At 56.4% G+C, this 25,498-nt stretch overlaps 1 protein-coding gene across 3 annotated transcripts in view; it reads right to left on the bottom strand.

Annotated features, from left to right (window-relative positions):
• Window positions 1–23,199, bottom strand: part of SHANK2 (SH3 and multiple ankyrin repeat domains 2) — a 619,022-nt gene extending 595,823 nt beyond the window's left edge. For 2 of the 3 annotated variants that reach the window (XM_071217914.1, XM_058304998.2), the window contains exon 1: window positions 23,070–23,199. The gene's annotated coding sequence lies outside the window, so the exon portion shown is untranslated. Of the gene's footprint in view, window positions 1–15,704; window positions 16,068–23,069 lie in introns of those variants that run through there. The other variant, XM_071217913.1, reaches the window with a different exon arrangement.
• Window positions 23,200–25,498: the final 2,299 nt, after the last annotated feature.

Raw genomic sequence — 25,498 nt, 5'->3', positions numbered from 1 at the left:
GGCTGCACCAGGAGGAGGCTCTGCCTGTGCGGCGCTGGTGCTCCTGGGAGACGGCTGGGGCGCCGGCGCCACGCTCCACCACCACCTCCCATCTCCCGGGCCAGCTCTGCACGTGGTCACTCGACGTGCTTGGGACACGCCGACAGCAGCAGAGGGGCTAGCGAGCGAGGGGCCGGCATCCTGGGGCTCACTCTTTCCCGCTGTTCATGGGAAACCCGTGGCCCCCAGCTGACCAAGTCAGGGCTGGCCTGCCACGGGAAGACGGCCAGATGCCCCGGTTACCCCATTGCCCCAGCCACCAGCCACCCCACCCGCTGGCCCCGGGCGAGCCCAGCTGAGGGCAGCAATGTCCAGCCGAGCCCCCCGCAAAAGGCCAACCTGTGGAACTACAAGCTCAAGAAATCAGGGGTCTGGCGACCTACAGCCCGAGAGCCAAATCTGGCCCGCTGCCTGTTTCTGCGAATAAAGTTTTATTGGAAGACGGCCACGCACATCCATTAACATATCGTCTTTGTTTCCGTGCTGCAATGGCAGAGTTGGGCAGAGGCTGTGTGGCCTGCGAGCCTAAAATTTTTACTATCGGGCCTTGAAATAAAAAGCTGTTGTTTCATCCTAAGGTTTGGGATGTTTATCAGGCAGCAAAGTTTACTGCCACCATCCTCAGCATAACACAGGCTTATTAAGTGGTCGCATCCTCTCCAGTTTCGGGAAATGGAGGGTCACAGAAGAGGGCCGAACAGGTGATACGTGGGTAGCATATGGCAACCAAGATTTAACCTGGTCTGTCTACCGTGGAGGCCCTAACCAAGCCCCCACCACAGCACAGCCTTTACAGAAAGGAAAGCTTACTGAATTACTCACGTCAGTGACTATTCCATCCCCGCTTCCCAGCCGCCCCTCTTCTCCCCTGTTCAGTGAGATGGCAGGATAAAATTTCAAATGAACGTGTCAGGAAAACCCATCCATGTCAGGAAAACCCATCTGAGAGCCAAGAAGGACCACGGAAAATAACACACCCACTCTGAGCCCCCACCCCAGCCCTGCCTAGAGCCCGGAAGGGCCGTCCCAGCCCCCTGGAGCTCCCGGGGGGCCATCCCTGCCCCCGATGCCCCTGATGCCAGCTGCAAGGATGATGGATGGGCCACCAGGGCCTCCCCCCTCGTGCTGAGTCCTCAGCGACTCCCAGCCCAGCCCAGGGGCTCTGCAGAAAGCAGGTGGAGGCCCGAAGTCTCAGCCTGTCCCCAGCCCCCCGCGCCGTCAACAGGGCCTGCGAGAGAATCTGAGACCCCAGAGGGCCAGCGGAAGGCAGCTGGACGGGACCTCGCGCATCTGTGGCCTGAGTCTTTCAGCTGCCAATGATCAGCGCGGCAGTCGGCGTGCACGCATGCCTGCTGGAGGCTGGACTTGACCTACACGCACTCACTCACCTTTCACAGCCACCTGTGGGGCTGCCGGACCCCATCTCAAGGATAGGACGCGGAAGCCCATGGAGGTCGCCTGGCTCGCTCAAGGTCACGCAGCTGCTCAAGTGCAGTGCTCCTGGACACACCCCGCACCTCCAACTCAGGAGCCGTGACAGCACCCGGGAAGAGCCTGGACACCCCCCAAAGCCCCATCCCTGCGGGGACCACGCGCTCCACGTGGCGAGTCCCAGGGCCTGGGGACGAGGCCCTGAGAGCGCACGCGTCATCTGTGCCAGGACCAATGTGCCTCTCGGTTTGTTGCAAGTCAATGCGGGGAGCCCCATCCACTGGAGCCCTCCCCAGGAACCCCTCTGCTGCTCAGCGTACCCCAGGGGTCTGGGAGAGTGACTCTCCAGAGCCACAGGGAACAGGTCTCATTAGTAAGGGAAGAGGAGACTAAAGGTCCGCACGTCCTGCTGCAGAGGCGGGGGCTCCAGGAGGCCTGGGTGTCAGCGGGGGCTCGCGGATGCTCGTGAGGAAGGCGCAGGCTGTGCTCTGGGCCGCTTCCATAAAATGGGGGTAAAAATACCTCTTCCCGGGGAAGGGCCTACAGGGGCCAGGAGATCACCTGTGAGTAAGTGGCCAGTGCCCAGGATGGCCCGAAATGGATTCTGACAGGCTGCAGGTAGTACGCAAAATCAAGTGAAACAATGGAGCCCCTTAAGACGACGGGTACTACCTTCCATGAAACTGTTGGTGTGACAGCGTTAAGTGGAAAGCTCATTTACCACGGGCTTCTTGATTACGCAGTGACTAAGTCAGCCTGGGAAAGGAGCGACTTTGCCTCGGAACGGGCAGCGGCGTTTGGAGTTGCTGCGGTGGCACTTTTCAGGTGCTTCCCCTCTTCAGGGAAAGGTCAGCCCCAGCCCAGACCGTTGAGCCCTGGTCATGTCTTACCTGAGAAGAGGGGGAGCTCCGAACAGCCTTCGGGCTGGGGGAACACCCCACAGAGGCCAGGAGGCCGTTGGTCTGTCTGTCCATCTGTCCGGCTGTCCAGGGGCAGCAGTGAGGGCTGGCACCATGCAGGTGGTTTTTAATAATAACAGGACAATTCCCAGGCCCTCCAGGTAAAACCTTATCCCTCAGAAGGGTAAGCCCCGAAGCTGTTTCAACCTGGGGGATACTGGGGAAGTCCCTCGGTACTGGGGGGCCTGGGGTCCAGCGTGAAACCTGAACACACCCACCACGGGACCCGGACAGGACCTCCCCTTCCAGCGCCAGTGCTCTCTGAGACGGCCAGAGCTGGGCCTTCCGCTGCTGGCCTTCCAGAACTCTGAGCAATCCTGAAGGAGCTCCAGAGTCCCTGCCCAGGGCAGCTGAGTCAGGGCCCGAGCCCGACCTTGGACAGAGTGCTGGGTGGCACCGCTCACCTGCTCCTCCCACTAAGAGTCTTTGGCACCTACAGTTTGACAACAAAAAGGCAAAAGAGCAATTTTTAAAAATGGGCAAAGGACTTGAATAGCAATTTCTCCAAAGAAGATACACAAATGGTCAATAAGCATGTGAAAAGATGGGCAGCCTCACTAGCTGTCAGGGAAAGGCAGGTCAAACCACAAGGAAAGACCACTTCACATCCATGGCTATCATGTAACGAAAAACAGAAAGTATCAAATGTTGACAAGGATGTGGAGGAACTGGAAGCCTCATGCATTGCCGGTGGGACTGTGAAATGGTGCCCAACACTCTGACGGTTCCTGAGAAGGGTATACACAGAATTACCATCTGACCTAGCAATTCCAATCCCCAAAAGAACTGGAAGCAAGGCCTGCAGAAACATGTCCACTGAAGTCTGAAGCAGCATTAGACACAACAGTCAAAGGCAGATGATACAGCCCAAGAGTCCATCAGCGATGAATGGATAAACAAAATGTGGTCTCTGCATGCAATGGAGAAGATTATTCAGCTGTAAAAAGGAATGAAGGTCTGATACATGCTACGGCAAGGATGAACCTAGAAAACATCATGTTGAATGAAATAAGCCAGACCCCAAAGGGCAAATATTATATGGTTTCACTTATACGAAATACCTAGACAAAGCAAATTCATTGACAGGTAGATTAGAAGTTACCAGTCACAGAGGAGAGAGAGGAATGGGAAGTTATGTGGAATGGGTACAGAGTTTCTGTTTGGGGTGATGAAAAAGTTTTGTAATAGATGGTGGTTATAGAACTGGAAATGTAATACACATCACCAAATTGTACACTTAAAGAGGGTTAAAATGGCAACATTTATGTAACATATATAACACACATTTTATAAAATCGAAATATAAAAGAAAGCAAAACATAAACAGTTTATTAATCTTCATACTGTCTTTTATTTAAGCAAACACATGCAAAATAGGAGTGTCTTGGCACATGGCAATAGCCTCATTTCCAGGGCTTGACAGCCACCTGTAGCTGTTGCTGCCATATTGACAGAACAGTGACAGAACTGCGCAGCATTGACAGGGTGCCCTTGCCAGGGGACGTGTCGCTCCCACAGGCTGGAAAAGACCCGCCCCTCTGAACACCCTGGACTGGGCTGGGTCCTCACAGCTGCAGACCTGAGGGAGCACGGGGGCCCACCACGCCTGAGGCAGAGCCCCAGTGTGCCATGCCCCGGTGTAAGCCCTGGGCTAGCCAAGGCTGGGCTAGCCTGCCTAGGCTGGCTCCTTCACGCACCATGAAGTGGGGTAACTGGCCACGTGGCTATGTGGGGCTTCAGGGTGATAATACCTCCAGGTAGCAAAGCTTATTTGAAGGCTACTATAAAAGAAACGATGTGGATTTAGAGCTGGGATCAACAGACCAATGGAAGAGAAGAGAGAACCCAAAAACCAATCCCAAATGAGCCTTGGAGCTGGACTTACAATGAAGATGGTAGGACAACGCAGTTGAAGACTATGGCAAGTCACTCTGCAGAAAAGATCAGCTAGGTCCCTGCCTTACACTAGACACAAACACTAACTCCAGGTGGACTGAAAAATGAAGAGTACAACATTAAAATGATTGGAATAGAATATAGGAAAGTATCAAGACAATGGGTAGGAGTGTTTTGGGAAAAGAAAGATTCATTTGACCAAATGAAAACAAGCTCTGCAGGAAGGCCACTTGTGTAAAATAAAAAGATAAACCAGATCAAGTCAAAGTTGTATCCAGAATATGTAAAGAGCTTCTACAAAGTCAATAAGAAGCAGACAAATGATTCAACATAAAGATGGGCAAATTCAAAAAGGGTACCACAAGTGGCCGATAAACCTGAAGACGCAAGCTATGAATCAGAGAAAACGCAAGTTAAAATGAGAGACCCTTGCACAACCGTCAAGTCAGCAAAAACAGCAATTCCAACAACCCAGATGCTGAGGAGGGTGGGGGACACAGGAAGTTCTCGCTCTGGGTGGGTGGGATTATAACTTGGTAGCAACCCTTGGAGAGTAGTTTGGGAATATCTGTGAAAGCTTGTGCATACTCTTGCCACAGGCTCAGCCACTTCACAGGTTATAGACTATCCAAGGAAGCTCTAGCACTGGGCAAACGTGCTCACTGTGGCATAGTCTGAAAGTGCAGAACTCTGCAAAGAAGCTACATGTCATCAGTAGAAAAATGGGGTTAACCGTTCCATAACACACTATTCAGAGGTTAAAAAAGGTTATAAACTAGGGCTACTATGGCAAGTGGAATTTTTTTTTTAGAGAAATATATTTGTTTGTGTGGGAAAGACTTCAAAATCACAGACTTCACACATTCTTCTATGCCCAAACCTGTAACATTTCCACAGCCGATAGTATAAAATCAGCCATCAGCTAGCCAATCACTTGCCCAAGCCCCTCAAACAGCATCCTCAGAGTAACACAACCACTGATGCGCAAGGGGATTCTTTTTTTTTTTTTTCTCACTGCTATTTATTTTTATTTTTATTTTTTTTAATTATTTATTTATTTATTTATTTTAATTACATTATGAAAAATATGAGGTCCCATTCAACCCTACCGCCCCCGCCCCCCACTCCCCCAACAGCAACACTCTCTCCCATCATCATGACACATCCATTGCACCTGGTAAGTTCATCTCTGAGCATCACTGCACCCCATAGTCAATGGTCCACATCATAGCCCAGACTCTCTCACGTTCCATCCGGTGGGCCCTGGGGGGATCTACAGTGTCCCGTAATTGTCCGTGAAGCACTATCCAGGACAACTCCACGTCCCGAAAATGCCTCCACATCTCATCTCTTCCTCCCGTTCCCCACACCCAGCAGCCCCCATGGCTACCGTTCCCACACCCATTCCACATTTTCTCTGTGGACATTGGATTGGTTGTGTCCATTGCACTTCTATGTCAAGTGAGGGCTTAGATTCCACATGGGTACTGGATGCACTCCTCCCGCTTCCAGTTGTAGACACTCTAGGCTCCATGTTGTGGTGGTTGACCTTCTTCAACTCCATGTTAGCTGAGTGGAGTAAGTCCAATAAATCAAAGTGTAGGAGCTGAAGTCTGTTGAGGCTCTGGGCCTGGGTGTCATATTATCAGTCCAGAGATTCAAATCCCCTACATGTATCTTAAACCCAGCACCGACTACAATTCCAATAAAGTAGCATGCAAGTCTTGTGAAAAGAGATCCCCTCTGAGTCCATTTCCATCACGCAGAAACACCAGCTCCAAAGAAGGGCCATCTGTCATGGCAGTGAACCCCCGCAAGGGGATTCTTAAAGTAGTTATAATCAAGGTGCCTCAAGACAAACCGTCATGGTTCAGGAAGCCTCCCAGCTCCGCCCACCCCACACGGCCCACCCAGCGTCCCACCGCACCAGTGAATACACTCCCACAAAGTAGGCGGACGACAAAGTACACAGCCACCCACGCTTACAGGCATGAGACGAGCGGGAAACACCCGACTGGCCAAGGTGCCCCATTCTGCAGGAGACACCCTCTCCAGCTGCCCTCGCTGGCCGTCACCCTCCTCAGTCCAAGGCCAGGCCTGGCCGGACCCCACAGAGGTGGGACGCTGCTCGGGTCTGAGGACACAAACAGTGAGCACGGGGGAAGCCATGCCCACAATTTCTCCAACGCACGGGGTTACCCTTAATTTATCCCGAGACCCAGGAAGAAAGGTGGGGTCTCTCTCCAGGGCAAGCAGCCGAGGGTGAGACGAGCAGGTGGGAAGAACCTCAGCATGGCACCCCAAGACCAGGGTTTGATGGGCTTGGAGGGACCCTTGCTTTAGAGTTTAAAAGTGCCTCCCCGTCACTTCCTCGCTCGTCACCTCCTTCACAGGCCTCAAGCCTTGCTCGAGGGCCACCTGCTCCCTGACGGCCCCGACGACCACCCTGTAAAAACCGCCCACACCCCAATCTCCCTCGCCAAGCTCTCCTGCCCCCTGTACTGCGTGCACGCTTGGCGGTCAGCTCCCGTCCTCTACCCGCTGGTCGGTCGCCCCGGGTTACAAAGTCAGCACCATCTGTCCGGCTCACTGTTGGATGCCGAGAGTCCAGACATCTGTCACGCACCACCCAATGACAACACAGTGCCACCCTTGTCACGGACCCGTGGGTTGTTCTCCAGGATAGAGAGTCTGTGCTTTAGTTTCCTAGGCTGCTTTAAGCAAATATCATGAAAAGGATCAGCTTAAACAAAGGGAATTGATTAGCTTCAAGTTTTGGGGCAGAGAAAATGTCCAGATCGAGGAAACATCAAGGTGATGCTTTCTTCCCGGAGGCCGGCTGCAGGCGATCCCGGGCTGCTCCGTCACGCCGCACAGCACACGGCGGCGGCCAGGCTTTCCTTTCTTCTGCGTTTTGTCATTTTCAGCTTTTTGTTTCTGTGGTGCGTGCACTTTCTCTCTCTCTGAATTTCATTCTCTTATAAAGGACTCCAGTAATAGGATTGAGACCCGTCCTGATTGAGGTCGCCACACCTCACCCAAGTAGCCTCACCAGAAGTCCTGCTTACACTGGGTCCATGTCCACAGGAATGGAAGAGGCTTGATGTCCTGTTTTTCTGAGGTACATACCACCTCAAACCACCACCCTTCACCCTCTGGACCCCCAAAAGTCATGTTCTTTCTATATGCAAAATACATTCATTCTGTCACAATACCCCAATAGTCTTGAGTCATTTGAATAACAATGCTAAGACATGAAGTATCATCAAAATCGTGCACAGGCGTGGCCTGTCCCGGAGCACAATTCCCCTCTGTCTGTGGCCACGTGAAACCCAGAGAGCAAGTTCCCCGCTTCCAACGCACAAAGGAAAGACAGGCACAGGATAAACACGCCCATTCCCGCAGGGAGAAATCAGCAGGAAAACAGGGGCCACAGGTCCCAAACAATTCCAAGACCCTGCAGGGCAAACCCCCTCAGATTTCAAGGTCTGAGAGTGATCGATGGAAGCATGGTTTGTCCTCGGGACCTGGTGGAGTGGTAGCCCCACCCTTTCCCATGTGCTCACCCAACACTGGGTGAAGACTCCACACTCTTCCAGAGTCTGGTGACCGCAGACCCTCTCCAATCCCTGGGGACCCTGCCACACCCTCTGAAGCCTGCGGCGGCGCACGCTTCCTGAACAACGAAGGGGAATGCCCGCCCTCTCCAAGCACCAGGGCAGATTCACCCTTTCCACACTCTGGGCGGGACCCCTCTCTTGGCCCAAGAAGATGTCTTCAGTCCAGACCTCAGCTTTCATGCTCGTGCCTTTTTCCTTCAATCTGTCCCTTTTTGTCCCTTTAAGTCCAGAGGCTGGCAGGGGCTCTGTTGTACAGCGCTCACAAAAAATCTTGCCGGTTTCGCATGCAGTATACATGGGTCCAAACCATCAGCTCCTTCCTCAATAACCGCATTTCCAATCTTGACTTGCCCTGAAACGACTGGTTCCACGTTCACTTAAACCCTCACATGGAGCACTATCATCTCAGGATTTGCTTTCCAGAAGCTCAAAATTTTCCAAACCATCAATTTCTACTTTCTTTGAGCTCAGGAACTCAGTTCTCAGGTTATCCTTTCCCTCTCCCCTCTTACCAAGAGCTGCAAGGAGAAATCAGGCTTTACTCTCCACATTCAGCTTGGCAACCTCCTCAGCTGAATATCCAAGGGCATCGCTCTCAAATTCTGCCTTCCACCCAACATCAGAACTCAATTTCCCCAAGTTCTCTGCCACTTTAAAGCAAGGTCACCTCTCCTCCAGTTACCAATGACACATTCCTCCTTTTCATCTAAGGCCTCATCAGAAACACCTTTGCATCCCTAGTTCTACAAACTTGCTCTTCAAGACAAGCTAGGCCTTTTCAATCAAGCTCCTCACAATTTTTCCAGCCTCCGCCCTTTGGAATGACCCAGTGCCAAAGTCATTTCTACATTTTTGGTATTTGCAAAAACAGCACCCTGTTCACCTGGTATCAAAACCTGTTTTAGTTTCCTAGGCTGCTTAAAATAAATGTCATGAAATAGGTTGGCTTATACCATGGGAATTTATTAGCTTACAGTTTTGAAGCCAAGAAAATGTCCAAATCAAGGTATTATCAAGGCAAAGTTTTCTTCTCAAACTGCCAATGATCAGTACCTAATCTTCCAACTTAAGACAATGGAAAAAGACCAAAGTAGATCTAAAACAAAAGAAGACCTGAAAGAAGCAGAAGATGGGAAATAATAAAGATTAGAGTAGAAATTACTAAAGAATAGAAAAACAAAAGAAAAAAAAATCAATGAAACCAAAAGTTGATTCTTTGAATGATGAGCAAAGTTGATTAATGTTTTGCTAGACTGAGAGAACAAGAAGACTCAAATTACCAAAATCAAGAATAAAAGAGGGAATTCTATTACCAAACAAATAGGAGTAAGAAGGATTATGAGGAATATGATAAAAAACTGTATGCCATCAAATTAGATAACATTAATGAAATGCACAAATTCCTAGAAAGACCCAAACTACCAAAAGCTGACTCAAGAAAAAACAGAAAATATGAATACATCTATAACAAGTATAGGTTGACTTAGTAATTTTTAAAATTCCCATGAAGAAAAGCTGAGGTTCAGATTACGTCAATGGCAAATTTCACGAAATATTTAAAGCATTAATAAGAATCCTTCACACACTTTTAAATAACATAGAAGAGAAAGAGACACTTGCCAACTCATTTTATGAGGCCAATATTACTCTGTGACCAGAACCAAAGATATTTCAAGAAAAGAAAGCTACAGACAAGTATTTCTTATAAATCTTCAACAAAATACTATTATATTATAATAGCAATCTGAATCCAACAACACATAAAAGACTTATATACCATAACCAAGTGGGCGTTATCCCATAAATGCTGTTGGTTTAAGATCCAAAATTCAATTAATGTAATACACCATTTCAACAGAATAAAGGGGGGAGGGGGGAACCATGATCTTCTCAATAGATGAAGGAAAAAATCATTTAACAAAATTCAACACTCCTCATGATAAAATACACTCAAGAAACTAGGAAAAGAAGGAAACTTCCTTAACCTGATAACAGGCATCTACGAAAATCCCACAGTTAACATCATACTTAATGGTGAAACACTTCCAGCCTTCCTCAAAGAGCAGGAACAAGACAAGGAGGCCTCTCTCCACCATTCCTATTCAGTATTGTACCCGAAGTTCTAACCAGTGCAGTTATATAGAAAATTCTAAGAAATCCACCAAAAAAAACTCTTCGAACTAATAAACGAGTTCAGTAAAGTTACAGGATATAATAATCAGTATATTTCCATACATTAATAATGAACCACCCAAAAATGAAATTAACAAGCAATTATATTTACATCAGCATCAAAAAAAAAAAGGAATATATAACAAAAGAAGTATAAAACTTATTCTCTGAAAAGGACAAAACATTATGGAAAGAAATAAAAAATGATATAAACAGAAGAGTATCCCATGTTCATGGACTTAAAGATTTAATATTATTAATATGGAAACATTCCCCAAACTCAACACACTTCAGAATTTCAGCTGTCTCCTTTGCGTAAATTGACAAGCTAGTCCTAAAATGCATACAGAAATTCAGGGGCCCTGAGTAGCCAAAACTACCTTGAAAAAGAACAAATTTGAAGGACTCACACTGCCCAACTTCAAAACTTACCATAAAGCTACTATAACTAAACAGTGTGGTACTGCAATAAGAGTGGGCAGATCTTAAGAGTCTAGAAATAAATTCTCACACTTACGGTCAACCAATCTTTGTCAGAGGTGCCAAGATCATTCCATGGGGAAAACACAACCTTTCCTACAAATAGTGCTGGGATAAGTGGAGATCCATATGCAAAAGAATGAGGTTGGACCCTGTATTAGTCCCCCAAGGGCTACTGATACAAAGTACCAGAAATCTGTTGGCTTTTATAAAGGGTATTTACTTGGTTAAAAGTTTACAGTTACAAGGCCATGAAAAGTCCCGCTCAGGGTTGCTTTCTCACCAACGTCAGTTGCCACCTGTTGAAGCAAGATGGTCGCCAGTCTCCAACTGGTCTCTGCCTTCTCGGGGCTTCCTCTTTCTCGAGGCTCCGTGGGCACTGCCTCGGAGGCTTCATGCTTAACTGAAGTCCTCTCTTGGCATAGGGCCCCCTATATCGGTCTTGGCTCTCTTCCCAAGGCCAGCTGTAAACTGTCAGGCAAATGGCTCGTGTGTCCCCAGGGCTTTAGCTTTTGAGCCTTCTCCTTTCCGTCTCATGGCAGCGTCAAAACCTGGCAGAGTTCTCTCTTCCTGTGTGTTCTTTAGTGTCATTTATATCAGACCCAGCAAGGAGGCAGGGACTCAAGTGGAGTCATGCCCTCTGACACAGCCCAATCAAAAACCCTACATTGGGCTTATCAAGAAATCTTAATCAAAGACCCCCCAATCAAATTCAAGACGATCAAAAGGTATCACACCCAGAGGAACAGATTAGTTTACAAACATAATCTTTCTCTTTTGGGGACTCATAATCTCAAACTGCCACCAACCCCTTTTTCACACAGTAGTAAAATGCACCTACATGTAAGAGCTAAAACTATCAAACTCTGAGAAGAAGAAAACATAAGAGCAAATCTTCCTAACCTGGGGGTAAGCAAAGATTTCGTAGCTTTGACACCAAAAGCACAAGCAGTGATATAAAGAAAGAAAATACCCAAACTGGACTTCATGCAAATTAAAGACATTTGTGTGTGAGAGGATACCATCAAGAAGGCAAAAAAGACAATCGCAGACAGGGGGAAAAGATTTGCAAGTCACACATCTGATAAGGCACCTTGAGCTGGAACATATCTCATAAAGCTCAATAGTGAAAAGACCACCCAATTGAGAGGCAGTAAAGGACTTGAATAGACGTTTCTCCAAAGAAATACAAAGTGACGACAATCAACGAGCACATGAAAAGATGCGCACCATCACTAGCCATCAGGGAAAAGCAAGTCAAGCCAGCTGGACCATCCACTCCCACAAGCAGGGGCAGAATAGAAAGGACAGACAGTAAGCGCAGGCCAGGACGTGGCAAACCGGACCCTCACCCCCTGCTGGGGGAAGGGAGACTGGCGCAGCCTCTTTGGAAGACAGCTTGGCGGTTCCTCAAAGGTGAAACATAAAGTCGCCACGTGACACGCGACCCAGGAATTACCCTCAGGCTTACGCCCCGCATAGCAGGAACACGTTCACACAGAAACAAGCAGTCACGCAGCATTATTCCTCACAGCCAAAAAGCGGAGGCAAGCCAGACGCCACCGATTCCTGCGTGGATAACTACACTGCAGTCTGTCCACACAGGGGAGTAGCATGTGGCCCTGAAAAGGAATGAAGTTCTGCTAATGCCACAAGGTGGATGAACCTTGAAACGTCCTGCTGGAAGAAGCCAACACCGCAGTGACACGAAGTGGGCAGAAGAGGCGAATCCGTGGGGACAGAGACTAGAGAGGGAATGGGAGGAGGGGAGAGGGAGGAGGAGTAGAGGGAAGAGGGAGAATGGGAGGAGGGAAATGGGAGGTGACTGCTAACGGGCACGGCTTTCTTTTGGGGGTGGAGGCTGCGGATATGCTAAACACCCCTTGGCATGGGAGGAGCAGGATGAGGTGTGAACTGCATTCGCTAAAGCAGTTATATATATTTGCACTTTTCCCAGTGGGGATATACTGAGGTCCACTCTGAACACGGTCCCATCCTCAGGGGCCTTGCAGAGGGAGGGTGAACCAGCTACAGGTCAGAGGAGCTGGGGTCTAAAGGTCGTGAGGGAAGTGGCACTGCCGAGGAGGGGCCTCTCTTCTGACGTCCGCCCTCCCCTACTTTCCAGCCCTGAGTCCCATCCCCCAAGTGACCACTGGGGACAGAGGCCGGAGGGGGCTCACCAGGCATCATGTCCCGCCCCGAAAAGGCGTGTGCTCTGGCCAGGCCTGCTGGGGGATCCACATGCGCTGGCTGAGGACGAGGGCCGGGCGGGGGGCAGGGGGCCGGGGCCTGCACCTGGTGTCACCCCCGCTGGCCGAGTGAGTGCTCACCCCCTCGCCAGGGAGCCCCTCCGGCCGCCCCGCCCGTCTCCTGGGCCTGGGCTCCACGGGGAGGAAGGGGTGCCCGTTCAGCGCCTCCCTGCTGTGAAGGCGCCCCTGAAGCCGCCACGATCTCAGCCAAAAACACCGGCCCCTCGTCTACACCCCAGACAAGGCACTGTGTCTATACCCCAGACAAGGCACTGAGCGTGGAAAGAAGGTGTAAAGGAAAGAGCTCGCCTGCAGCGAAAGCACACCCGCGAGGCGCAGCCCCGTTTGGCCTCCGCATCCCCACACCGCCGCACCCCACACCGCCAAGCCGCCCCGCGGGCGCCTCTGCTTTCCCGAGCACCGCAGCTCCCCTACACTCCGGGAGCCTAGTTCTCCTACCTGTAAAACAGGGACAAAAACACCCCCGGGGCAGGGCACAACTCAACAACAAAATAGCCACAAAGGCCGGGAGGCGCCACGGGCCGCAGCTGCAGCAGGGGCCTTCAGGAGGCCTGTGAGCCTGGACCCAACGCCCAGAAGAGCACGATTCCCGCGGGGCCGCGGGGCGCGGGTGTGGCAGCGTTACTGAACAGTACGCGCAGCGCGGGCTTAGGGGGGCGGCCGTGGTTGTCCCCTGACGGGCAGCGGGGTCCGTGGAGCAGAAAAGGTTCAGAGCCCCTGCCCTGGAGCCTTCGGACGGGACCTGGCGCTGCCACCCCTGGGCTGTGGACGTCCGGCCTCGTGGGCCTCGGTTCCTGCGGCCGGGGAGGCCGAGTTGCCCCCGGCAGGCGCCCGGGACGCGCATGAGGCCAGGGTGTGCGTTTCCAGGGCTGCCGTTAGTATTTACCGGGCGAGGGCCAGGGGGCCGGTCCCTGTCCCGGCGTGGCCGGGGCGTGCCGCCTCACCCCCCGCAGGCCTCTGGCTGGTCATCGTATGGGCACGAAGAGAAAGGCCAGTTGTCCTCTCTGCATGACCCACGGCCCCACGGCGAGGCTGCCTGCCCACGGACCCCCCTTTCCACCCCGTGGCCTCCCTGTGCACGGGCGCCCCCTGCTTCACCGCTTCAAGAGCCGCGGCAGGTTCTCTCGCAGGTCAGCCAAGCCTCAGCCCCCCGGGGACTGTCCCCCGTCCCTCGGCCTGTGACCTCGGGAACCTTCTACATGACACCTTGCGGATTCCTGCATCCAGCTGCTCGCCTTTCCCATGCTGTCTGGGGACGGGAGGGCCCCTGCGCGGTCAAGGCCACACGACTCAGCTTTGGGCAGATCAGAATGCACAGTTCAAGTTACGCCTGCGCTGCCCCTTCGGAACTCAACCCTGCGTCAAACCAACGGCTGCCCGGAGCCCGCAGGCAGGCGGCAAGGGACGCCCAGGAAACCGGGCAGCGCGGGGCGGCCCCGGGGCGTGGTCTCCGGCACCAGCTCCGCGGCCCCCGCCCCGCAGCCCCCCAGCCCCGGCTGGATCTGCTTTCCCCTCTCTCCACCCGGGGCGACAAAGGCAAGCCCGCGCCACCGCCAAAGCACGACGCTCACTCCCGCTCGCCCCAGCTGGCCAGAAGCTCCGTAATATTTGCCACCGCAACATCCTGCGCGCCCAGGTGAGAATCCAGCTCTCCTGCCGTTAGCCGACGTCAGCGCTTCCGCAGAAAGGTAAAGCACTGCGCTCTCCTCCTTCGCTGTCTGCTCATTTTGGAAAAGAGTTATTTTTCAAAACCCATAGTATTTATAGCAACATGTAATCAGTTTATCCCTGTCCTTTTAAGAGAAGTAATAATTAAATATTCTTAAATTCTTCCATTTAATATCTAACAGGATAAAACAGCAATAGACATAACACACGTCAACAGTTCTCTGGAGTCCAGAAGAATTCTTAAACCAAAAGTTTGAGAACCCCTGTGCTACCCCATCCTGCTTTCCCTGAAAGCAGACAGAAAAAAGAAGCCAGCGTCTCCCAAGTGGTGACGTGGGGGGCGTGGAAGGTTCTGGCACATCTCAGAGATGATGTGGGCGGCTGCCTGTTTGTGCATCTTGGCGCAGCGTCAGCAAACTGACTTAAACTTCCCTGCCTCGATTTACTCACCTGTAAAACGGGGACGGTGTCAGTACCCACTCCCCAGGGCTCTCGTGAGGACGAGATGGGTGTGAATTTCTAAAGCATCAAAGAATCGGGCGGCCCACAGTTTTGCCATCACCATGATTGTCACAGATTCCTAGGTGGCCCACTGAAGTAGCCCCGTAAGGAAGAGAGATGGAGCAAAAACGAGCCTGGGGCCACAGTGGCCCTGCCCCCTCTAAGGACACCTTTCAGCAGCAGGGGCTGGACAGGGCCCCATAACTGGGCACTTCTGGAACGCCACGGCCCCAGCTACCCCTGACCTGCCCGGCTGGACTCTGAGGATGACACAACCACTGGGAGAAGCTGACGTCCACAACTGTTGTTGCCTTGGCCAGGAGCCCGAGGGTTTTGAAACAGCCTCGTGCGTAAACAGAGACCACCAATCTGAGGAGAGAAAGAACCAAGGGTGGGTGCAGGAAAATGTCACCGAGGAGCCCCTGTGCTCAGGACAGAAAGCAGGAGAAACGGAGAGGCTTGGGTCCTCGTGGCTCCGGGCCCAGCTCTGCTCCCACACGGGCCCCGCAGCACGTGTCTTCTCCCCTAACCTCGTGTGATGCGGGTGTCCCTCACCTTCAACCCAGAAAACCTTGTCGGGGGCCAGCAGACTCCAACGAGCAGAGCCCTGAGAGCGAATCCTGCCCAGACTCAGCACAAAACCCAAATGCCACGCCCGATCCACTTACACTTGGCCTGGGACACTCCCAAAGAAGAAAGGAAAGAAACAACAGCCGAGGTGCCTTCCCGCTCCTTCCACAATGACGATGCTTTCCTAAATTCCAAATCCCGGGCCCACAGGATGCCACAGGGCAACGGGCCCTCTTGGAAGTTTTCTAAGTGCCACGGCGCTGACGTGCCGTGGCTGGGGAATGATTATCGCCACCACGCCCCACGTGACGGTCGGCAGGAATTCCATCTCGGCTTCATCTGGACTCTGTGTTCAGTGGGAAAAAATCCCTGTTTAACCGCGGCTGTTGACCCGCACACGCGGCCGAGTTCAGCATTCCAGGCGCCCAGAGGCCCTGTCCAGGCGTGCGGTGCCCAGAGGCCTCGGACACCGAGCTGGCCAGGACACACCCTCGGGGTCCACCCCCACAGGGGACCAGGCGGCCGGACCGGCTCCGTCACTTCTTGGAGCTCAAAGACACACGCAGGCGGGAGGCCATGGGGAGCCTTGCCAATCAAATATTCACTCGGCAAACATCCCTGGGCCCACTCCGCGCAGGGTGCCCCTCGCGTGCGCTCAGGTGGAGAGGAGCGCGTGCCGGGCCCTCTCCTCGCAGGCCCGGACCGGACGGCGCCAGCCCGAAGGAAGCTCGACGGCCTGGGCTGGCCGCGGGGCAGAGGGCCTCGGGGGCACGGCGCCGTCTTCGCAGCGAGGAGCAGGAGCACCGGGAGGCAGGAAACCGCCGGCACGCAGGTGCCTCTTCCCCAGGACGGGCCCTCATGCCGAGCTACCGGCAGCGTGGGGGTTCCAAGGCTCATCCCCTCCTCCCGGGCGGACGGGGCAATCGGCTCGGCCTGCACTCAACCCCCCAGGACGGCGCAGCGGGAGTCCGCTCTGCACAAGGGACCCTGGCCCCTCACCGTCTCAGGCCACGGCGCCCGCCCCCAGCACCCACTCCCTGGCCCCTCACCATCTCAGGCCACGGCCCGTGCCTCCAGCCCACTCCCTGGCCCCTCACCGTCTCAGGCCACGGCCCGTGCCTCCAGCCCACTCCCTGGCCCCTCACCGTCTCAGGCCACAATGCCTGCCCCCAGCACCCGCCCCTGGCCCCTCACTGTCTCAGGCCACGGCGCCTGCCCCCAGCACCCACCCCTGGTTCCTCACCGTCTCAGGCCACGGCGCCTGCCCCCAGGTCTCTGGCTGGCCCCTCTGGGGAGGCCTCAGCGGGTAGTCCAGGGTAGTCCAGGCCCTGGGGGAGGGAGGGTCAGGTGGCCCGCCGCCCAAGCTCTCAGCCACTCCCCACCCCTCCCCCAGGAATCCAGAAGACTGGATTCTCTGGACAGCCAGGGGCAGGGGGGGAGGGGGAGGAGGGAAGGGACCCCAAGGGAGAAGTCTGGGGGATCAGCACATGTGGAGCAGGGTCTGGGGGTGGCACACCCACCTGCCTCTGCCATGCTCCTGGGGGCTGGGTGGGAGCCACTGCAGCCCCTCTCAGACTCATTTCTCCCCCCAGCAGGGGACTGCAGATGGGCGGGGGGTGTGCAGCACAGGTTAAAGGGGCTGGTCAGGGAAGTGGACATGGCTCAACGGATAGAGTGTCTGCCTACCACATAGGAGGTCCAGGGTTCAAACCCCGGGCCTCCTGACCCGTGTGGAGCTGGCCCATGTGCAGTGCTGATGCGCGCAAAGAGTGCCGTGCCACGCAGGGGTGTCCCCGCGTGGGGGAGCCCCACACGCAAGGAGCACGCCCCGTAAGAAGAGCCGCCCAGCGCCAAAGAAAGTGCAGCCTGCCCAGGAATGGCGCCGCACACACGGAGAGCTGACACAACAAGGTGACGCAGCAAAAAGAAACACAGATTCCCGGTGCCACTGACAAGAATGCAAGTGGACACAGAAGAACACACAGGGAATGGACAGAGAGAGTGGACAATGGTGGGGGGAAAATAAAATAAATCTTTAAAAAAAATTAAAAAGGGGCTGGTCAGTCATTCCTGAAACAGCTCAGTGGGAGGAGGAGTCTGGGGTCCCCCATTCCCCCTCCCCTCTTCCTTTTACAGATGAGTGGCACCCCTCCAGTGAGAAACCTGGGGGCCACACTCCATGGACGGGTGGCCTGGCCTGCCCCGGGTGACCAGCTCTCCAGGACACCAGCCCAGCAGCCCCTGGACAGTGGCCTTACTCCAAGCACCCCCGAGAGCCACCCCCCACCCCAGGGGCGCCCCTGCTGTCGTTCTACTTTGTCCACCTCTCAGTCTCCGTGACACACACGTGGCGCCGTGAGCCACGGGCCGAGCCTGGCCGCGCTGTTTCCTCAGTCCACTCGGAGCGTTTAAAACTCCCAATGTGTTTCCAAAAAGACCAAATATAACTCTTGTATTTCCTTCTTGCAGAGAAGTATACTAGACTGATTAACGAAAGACTTAGCAGAAAAAAGCCCGTGACAGGAGGATAAAATTCTCTGGGGAAGAGGAGAGGCAATGCAAGTTGTCATAAAAATGAATAAACCCCCCTAACGTTCGGGGGTATTTGTCACGTGGGGTATCAGCTCAGAGGCACTTGCAGCGCAGCAGATACATTTAAAGAGTTATGTAACCGTTCTTTTAAATGTCAATTAAAATGTCAATATTTGTCTGGCAGAAGAGGTTATCCAGCCTTTTCAAATATTTAAACCTAAGAAGAAAAATTTTAGAGCAGAAGTGACTGACAGAATCTGGGGGTGGGCACCCGGGAGTTCCCGGTTTAATTCCTTCCATTTTGCCAAATATTTGAATTTTTCATAAGAAAATGTTGTAGGAAATGTGTGAGAGGACGCCCACTTTTTAAAAACCACGCCTCCAGGCGCCGGGAGGCAAACAGAGCTGTGGAGAGAATGGCTCCAGCCGGATTCCACATGGTGGCTGTGCAATGATTACCCACCTAGTGGATACGTCCCAAATGAGGCCTTTCAGGTGCAACAGCTCAGGGCAGTCCAGGTATCCTTCTTAGTAAAACCTCCCGCATTTCCCAAAGGAGGTGCTAGGGCTCCCCAAAAGCTGGGCCTACCTGAATCTTCAGCCTCAATCAGAACTTCTGGGGGTGCACCCGTGCCTCGGGGCCCTCCCCCTTCCCAGCTTAGGAGCTCCCTCCTGCCCCTCTCCAAGCTGTCCCTGGGAATCCCCAATCTTGCAAAGGCCAGAGCCCTCGGACAAAGGCGCACGGACACATGTCCCGCGTGCCCCTGCTCTGACGTCACCTGCCCCAGTCAGAGGTGACACGCAGGAGTGGGGTGGGAGACGGCGAGATTACCCCTTACCGCTGCTCCCCACCAATCGTAGCAGCTGGGACAGCTCTCAAAGGCGTCATCTATCTCCCAGGAAGTGACAGGTGCGCCCACCCACCCAGCTCCAGGGCTGCTGCTCCAGAGGGACCCAAGTGGTCAGCCCCGGGCCCCCAGCCCTGGGCAGGCCCTCCACCCTGCTGCTGGGGTGGGGGCATCTTCCCCACCCTGTGAAGACGGGAGCCTTCGGGTGGGGTGGGGAGCACGTAAAGATTCACCCTCGCCCCCCAAAAAGGGAACCTCAATGTGATCACAAGAGCCACTGAGATTAACATTCATTAGCCAATGGGAACCATTCCTCAAGTCTGCTCTCCCAGGAAGTATGAATCTCATCCACGGACAGCGGCCCTTTCTCCCCCACAGACACAGAAAGAATACTTTCCCAGCCCTCTGCGTGCATGTTCCCGCTGTGGCGTGCGGTGGGGGAACCCAGCTCCGCAGGAAAGTACCCTGTGACGCGGGGTACCCCGAGCTTCCAGACCTGCTCTGTAAAATGGAAGTAACAGCACCTGCACCCCAGAGGTTCATGAGAAGAAACTAGGCAACGGACACCAGCGCAGAAGGAGGGCGTGCAGGAGGCGAGGGCGGCGTGGTCGTGGACATGCCCCGCAGCCTCTGGGGGCCGCCCCCTCCCTCTGAACGAGGACTGCACCGTGTCTGGCCACGGGGTCCTGCTTAGGACCCAGGCAAGGCCTCTTCCAGAGGTTTCCCCTTCTCCCCTCCCCCTTCTCAGCCAGTCTGGGGGCCCTTCAGCACCCAAGGGGCACCCCAGTAGAGGGTTCTCCTCCTCCCACCAGCCTGGAAGGTGGGCGGGGGGGGGGGGTGACAATGACCTCTGGCCCCTGCAGGCCCTCCAGTGACTATCTCTGCAGCTCCTTTTTCTGCAGCACAGGGAGAATTCCCAAGACAGCCGGGCACACCTCTGTGCCGCACAGACCGGCAGGCCCCTCGTTTTGGGGGGCAGGTTGGATGCAGTGTCCAAGGACAAGCAGGGTGACCAGCCAGCCCAGGGCTCCAGGCCCACCCGTCCACTTTCTTCCAGCAGGTAATTCATTCGCTGAGCAGCGGGGGAACAACGGGGGGCGGGGGGGGCCACACCGGAATAAGACCTGCCTCCTTTGGGGTGCTGAACTGCCCCCGCCCCTTGCCCCGCTCTCTGCTGCCCAGTCAAGGCAGAGGGGTTCAGTACATTGCCCCAGATCACTAGGATGAAGAAAAACCCCAACTTCTCCTCCAGCTGGCTCCCAATGGGAAGCGCCTTAAAAGGCAGCAAGCGGGAATTCCTCGGGGCTTTTCCCAGCTCCCCCCTCCAGCAGGCTCCCGGGATCCAGATCCAACTGCCTCCCGCAAAGCCCAGCCTTAAGTTTACAAAGGCGAAGGCTGGAATTCCAGGAAACTGGGAATTCAGGCGTCGGTTGCCAGGCACCGAGCCCAGCTTCACCCCAAGGATTTGCTGTGGCACGGAGCACACCCTGGAAGGCCCGCTCTCCACTCCAACCTGAACCCCGCGTGAGGCAAAGGCCAATTGCTCTCTTGAGCCGGGAGGGACGCCAGAAGTCGATGGTTTGGGACTATAGGGCTTACATGGAAAAAAAGCATGACAAAGAATTTTCTTTCATAAAAAACAGGTTTTACTAGTGTTTTTCTGTATATTAGACTGCTCCTGCCATGTTTTACTCAGTTCCTACCTTCTTCCACATCACTGATGAAATATAAAACGGGGTGCTATCTCTCACCTCCTGGTGGTACCCGACTCTCTATGGTCACAGCTTCCTACTAGATAGGGACCCCCAAAACTAGGGCTGAGAAACGCCCCGGAGTGCCCAGCAGAGGGCGCGGCACACAATCCACAAGCTCTTGCTGAATGAATGAATGAAAACCTCTTGGAAAACGGGAAAAGCTTTCAAAAGCAAACTATTGGGAGACAGGAGGCAGAAGATCCCCAGCAGGCCCTAATCTGTTAAAAGCAGCCAAGTAACGTCCATGGGCCCTCTGGACCAGGCTTCACAGGCAGAAGCACCGTTTCCACACAGATGCAAGAGAAGTTACAGCCCCCCTCTAGGGGCCCGAGGAAACACCCGGCTTTCCACCCAATTCTTCCTTTTTTGAAAAAGATGAGATTCCTGAGCATAATGGAACCCCTTTCTTTCGGAACGTGCTCCCAGGAGCTTTAGCTCCCAGCCACTATGAGGGCAAGGGTCTCCCTCACACCTCCTGTAAGAGTCACGTGACTTAGGGGGCAGAAACCCACAGCTACCGCCCCCCCAGCACCCCCCCCCCCGCCCCGCAGTTACCACTGAACCCCAGCCAGCACCAGCTCCCTCCTTCTCGCTCCACTCCGCTGCAGGCAAACAATAATGAGTGGGCCCTTCTGTCAAGTCCCCCTTGCTAGCCTCCGAGGGGCTTCTGAGGTCTCCAACAGGAGTGCCTGCCGGTGGGCTGGGACAAACGGCAACCCCAGAGGGCGAGCAGGGCAACCCCAGAGGGCGAGCAGGGAGCCTGGCGCTTAAACGGGCAGCACTAACTATGCCTTAAATCCCATTCTGGATGCCCTGAATCCAGGAGGAATCTGCCCCCCCTATTTCCAGCGGGGGAACCTCCCTGCCTCCAGGTCAGCCAGGTCCACACAAGGGCCCCACCCCCAGAGGGTCACTGCTGAAATTACGTCTTAGGATTCTGAAGTTTAATATAATTAGCTGATTGACCCCATTCACATTCCATCTTGAGCTTCAAACCACAAAAAGAGGTCACAGAACCATCCAATTTACCGCCCTGCATTTCCACGCGGAAAGCTCTTTATTTTCGGATGGCCTCTGAGGACCACCGCGCACCTGCCAGCCCGGAGAACCCCAAGTTCCGTGGCCGGAGCCTCCACCCGCCGGGCCTGTGGCCGCTTTCAAAGCCAGGCGGCGGGGGCCCACGGTCGCCCCCACCAGCTTCGCCCCCCACCCCCGGAAACCCCCAGTTCCACCGAAACGCGACCCTCGCCCGCCCACCCAGCGCGGGGGGTCGACGCGCCCTGGGACCCCCGCATGCACCGAGCCCAGACTGCGAGGTCCGCCCGGGCCCCAGCGCCCTCCGAACGCGGGCGGCGACCTGTCCCGGGAGTAGAGCGAGTCGCACCTGCTCGCGAAGTCTCGGCGACCCCAGCGCGGGTGGCGAGGGCGCGGTCGGAGTCCCGGGGCGCGCTCCGCTCTCGGGCGCCGCCGGGCAGGGGCGCCCGGCTGCGCGGGCGGAGGCTGCAGGGCCCCGGGAGGAGGGATGCCCGCGCGAAAGTTGCCAGGGAAACTTGAGCGACTCGGCGCGCCAGGGCCAGCCTCCTGCATAATTCACGCGCGGCGGCGCGCGGCGCGGGGGCCGCTCACCTGGCGCCCCCGCCCCGCCCGGGCCAGCGAGGACGCCGGGCAGGGGCCGGGCGCGGGGCGGGGGCTGCGAGCCACCCCGGGGCCCGACCCGTGCCCCCCGGCTCGCACGGGGTGCGCACCCCCCCGGCCTCCCAGCACCCGCCGCGCCTGGGGCTCGCGCCTGGGTGGTGGCGCCGGGAGGCGGGTGCAGGTGCGGGGGGCCCGCGGCGGGGGTCTCGGGGGAGCGGGCGGCGGCGGCGCGGGTCCCCGCCCCCCGCGCGCCCCCTGGAGGCCCCCGCCGCGGCTCCACCCCCGGGATCGCGGACTTGGGTCCCGGGGCCGGCGGCGGCAACCGCCCCGCGAGGAGCCCCGGGCCGGGCGGCGGGCGGCCCCCCGCACTGGCCCCAGTGGGCGGGGCGGGGCGCGCCGGCGGGGGCCCAGGCGTCCCGGGGGCCTGGGGGTGCGCATGACCGCGTCCGCGCCGCCTCCACCGCGCTGTGGGCCGGCCCGGAGAGGAGGCCTGGGGAGGGGGCGCTGCGGAGAAGAGCCCGGGCCGGCGCCCGCAGCCCCCCCGCCCCCGCCCAGTCCCGTCGACGCTTCCTCGGTAGTTGGCGCTCCCGAAAGCCAGACGCACCGGCGATGCGGCGGGCCCGCAGGACCCGGCGCCCGGGAACCACGGAGGGCCCCGCCCCGCCCGCTCGGGGCGCCCCCGCCGCCCCCTTACCTGGCTCGGGCAGCCGCTGGCGAGTCGGGGCGCGGATCCACACCCCCGGGGGCGCTGGGGCCGGCGCGCACCTGGCTCGGCCGCGGGGACCCGAGCGGCGCCGCGCCCAGCCCGGCTCGCGCGCAGGAGCCGCCGCCGCTCAGGTGTTCCGGGGCCGGGGGGTGGGGGGCGGCGCGGCCCCGCCCCGAGCTGCGGCCCGGCGGGGGGGGGGGGGAGCTGCTCGGGGCGACGCGGGGCGGGCGCTCCCGTGGCCGGGCCGGGTGGGCGCCGTGGGCACCAGCGCGGGGGGGAGGGGTCGCCTCGCCGCCCCAAGGTCGCGCGTGGCCCGGGACCCGCGCGGGCGGCCCGCCCCGGCTCGCCCCGCCCCGGCTCGCGCCCCCGGCCCACCTGCCCCGGCCCGGCTCCGGCCCCCGGCGGCGACTGCCGCGCGGCGTGCGGGGTCTGTTGTGGCAACGCGGGAGCCCGCGGGGCGCCCTCGACCGCCTCCGCCCGCCGCCCCGCCCCGGGCTGCGTGGCTCCCCACCCCCTCCCCGCGCGCTGAAGCCCGGCGGAGGAGAAAAGTCCCCGGGTTGTGTCAAGCCGGGCGCGTCGCGCACGGTGACCCCCGGGGCGAGCGCCCCAGAGTATCTTACATTAATGGGAGTCGGAAATGCGGAGGCAGCCCGCAGCCAAACGCGCGCCGCGCGAATGAAAACTTTGTACCAGGGTGAAGCCGCCTCTGTCCCGGGCCTCGGCTCTGGACGCCTTCCCCCGAGGGCCTGCGAAGCTGCGCCCCGCAGATGCCCCCGGCTCAGGAAAGGGGAAGGGGGGGTGCGGTGGGGGAAATAAAAGCCGACTGCCCTGGGGAGACCCAGGGGCGAAAGGTCATCCCGGAGACACCCGAATCCTATCACTGTCCGGGCCCCGCAATGGCTGGGGCTGCCGGAGCCCCAAGGGGCCCCAGTGCCGCGCGGGACGTGGCCGCTCTTCCCCTCCCACCTCTCGAGGGACCGATCAGCTAACACACAAGTCACTGGTGACCGCACACGGGCCTAGCGGTGTGCCTCTGAGCAAGTTCTCGCGGCCTCTGTGGCCTGGCTTTTTCCAGCACTCCGGGAGGGGACGCGTCCTACCCCCGAGCTCTGCCGTCTTGGGCTGTAGAGCCGCCCTCTTCCCAGTGTAGCGCAGCCTTCCATTTTGGGAAACCCCAAGCCGTGTCCCCCGGAAAATATATAGATTTAAGTCAGTCTTGGAGGGCATGCCTGAGAGATTTCCATGGGCCGGTGACTTCAACATACCAAAGGCAAAGTTAAATATTTGCTCTAGATACTTTTTTTCCCCTGCTTGCATAATTGCTCCACATTTCAAAGAAATCTTTAAAAGCTCTTGGATCCAACAACAACAACGAAAAAAAAGGTCGTGTTTGCAGCCCCAGTCTGTCCCGGCCTGAGTCTGTCCAGGCCTGCTTGGAGTAAACACTGTAAGTCCCTGAGGGCAGCTCCGGGTTGCAGACTTCTTCCCATCCGGCCTTCCTTGAGCATGAGGCCTAGGAAAATATTTGTTGAGTGAATAAAGGAGACAAACAAAATAATGCGCCAGCAGGCTCTTGCAGATGGAATTGCTTGGGCGGCGAGGCTGGGGGTTCCTGGTGAGTGTGGGAGGTGGGGGCTGCTCTGTGGGTTGGACAGCACGGCTCCCAGGTGTGGTTTGCAGGGGGGAGGGAGGAGAGGAAGGGCTTTACCTTCCTATGACAAATCAGTTCCCCCCACCTAGAGCCCCAGAAAGCACGGAATCGAAGGTAAAGTCATGCATTTGCCCTACAGACACCATGATCTAAGATAAAAGCCCCAAGAGATCACACGCCCAGACCAGACCCCCAACCCACCTGCACCCTGACACCCTCCCTCCCAGAACGCTGGGCCCAGCCCTGCAGCCAGCCAAGGGGGCGGCTGGCCGGAGCTGGCCTTGAGCACAGGACAAACCCATTCTGCTCTCTCAGGAAACAGGGCCCTGTGCGCCCAGCGCCCGCCCGCCGGGTCCCCAGGCAGGACCCGCCCAGGCCACCTCTTCAGATCCCTTGGAAGCGTTTCTTGCCCAACAGCCGTGCTCCGTGAGAGCCCAGTGTCTTGGCATTTTAAGGACAGGATCCTGCTTTTGTCCCAGTTTCTTTGTGTCTGCTAGGAGCTATCCAGTGCAGCCTCACACTCAGAGAAAGCCGCGGCCTTCCAGGCTTTAGACGCCCCGATGAAAGGGCCCCGCGTCAGAAAACCTTTCCACACTTGACACGCTGAGGACGGGTTTCAGGTTGGGGGGACACCTTTGTCCCCCGACAGTCAGCAGGCCCCAGCCAAGGGCGAGCCTTCCAAGTGCCCCTCGGCAGCTGGCGATGGGAAGCAGGACTGGCTTCCGCAGCCTCGTTTCCGGGGGACCTCGTAGCAGGACTGTCCCCG

Source organism: Dasypus novemcinctus, chromosome 10, assembly GCF_030445035.2.
Source record: "Dasypus novemcinctus isolate mDasNov1 chromosome 10, mDasNov1.1.hap2, whole genome shotgun sequence".
In the NCBI taxonomy this organism is placed as follows: Eukaryota; Metazoa; Chordata; class Mammalia; order Cingulata; family Dasypodidae; genus Dasypus; species Dasypus novemcinctus.
Note: the sequence above shows the minus strand (reverse complement) of the source record. Positions and strands in the feature narration are given on the sequence as shown.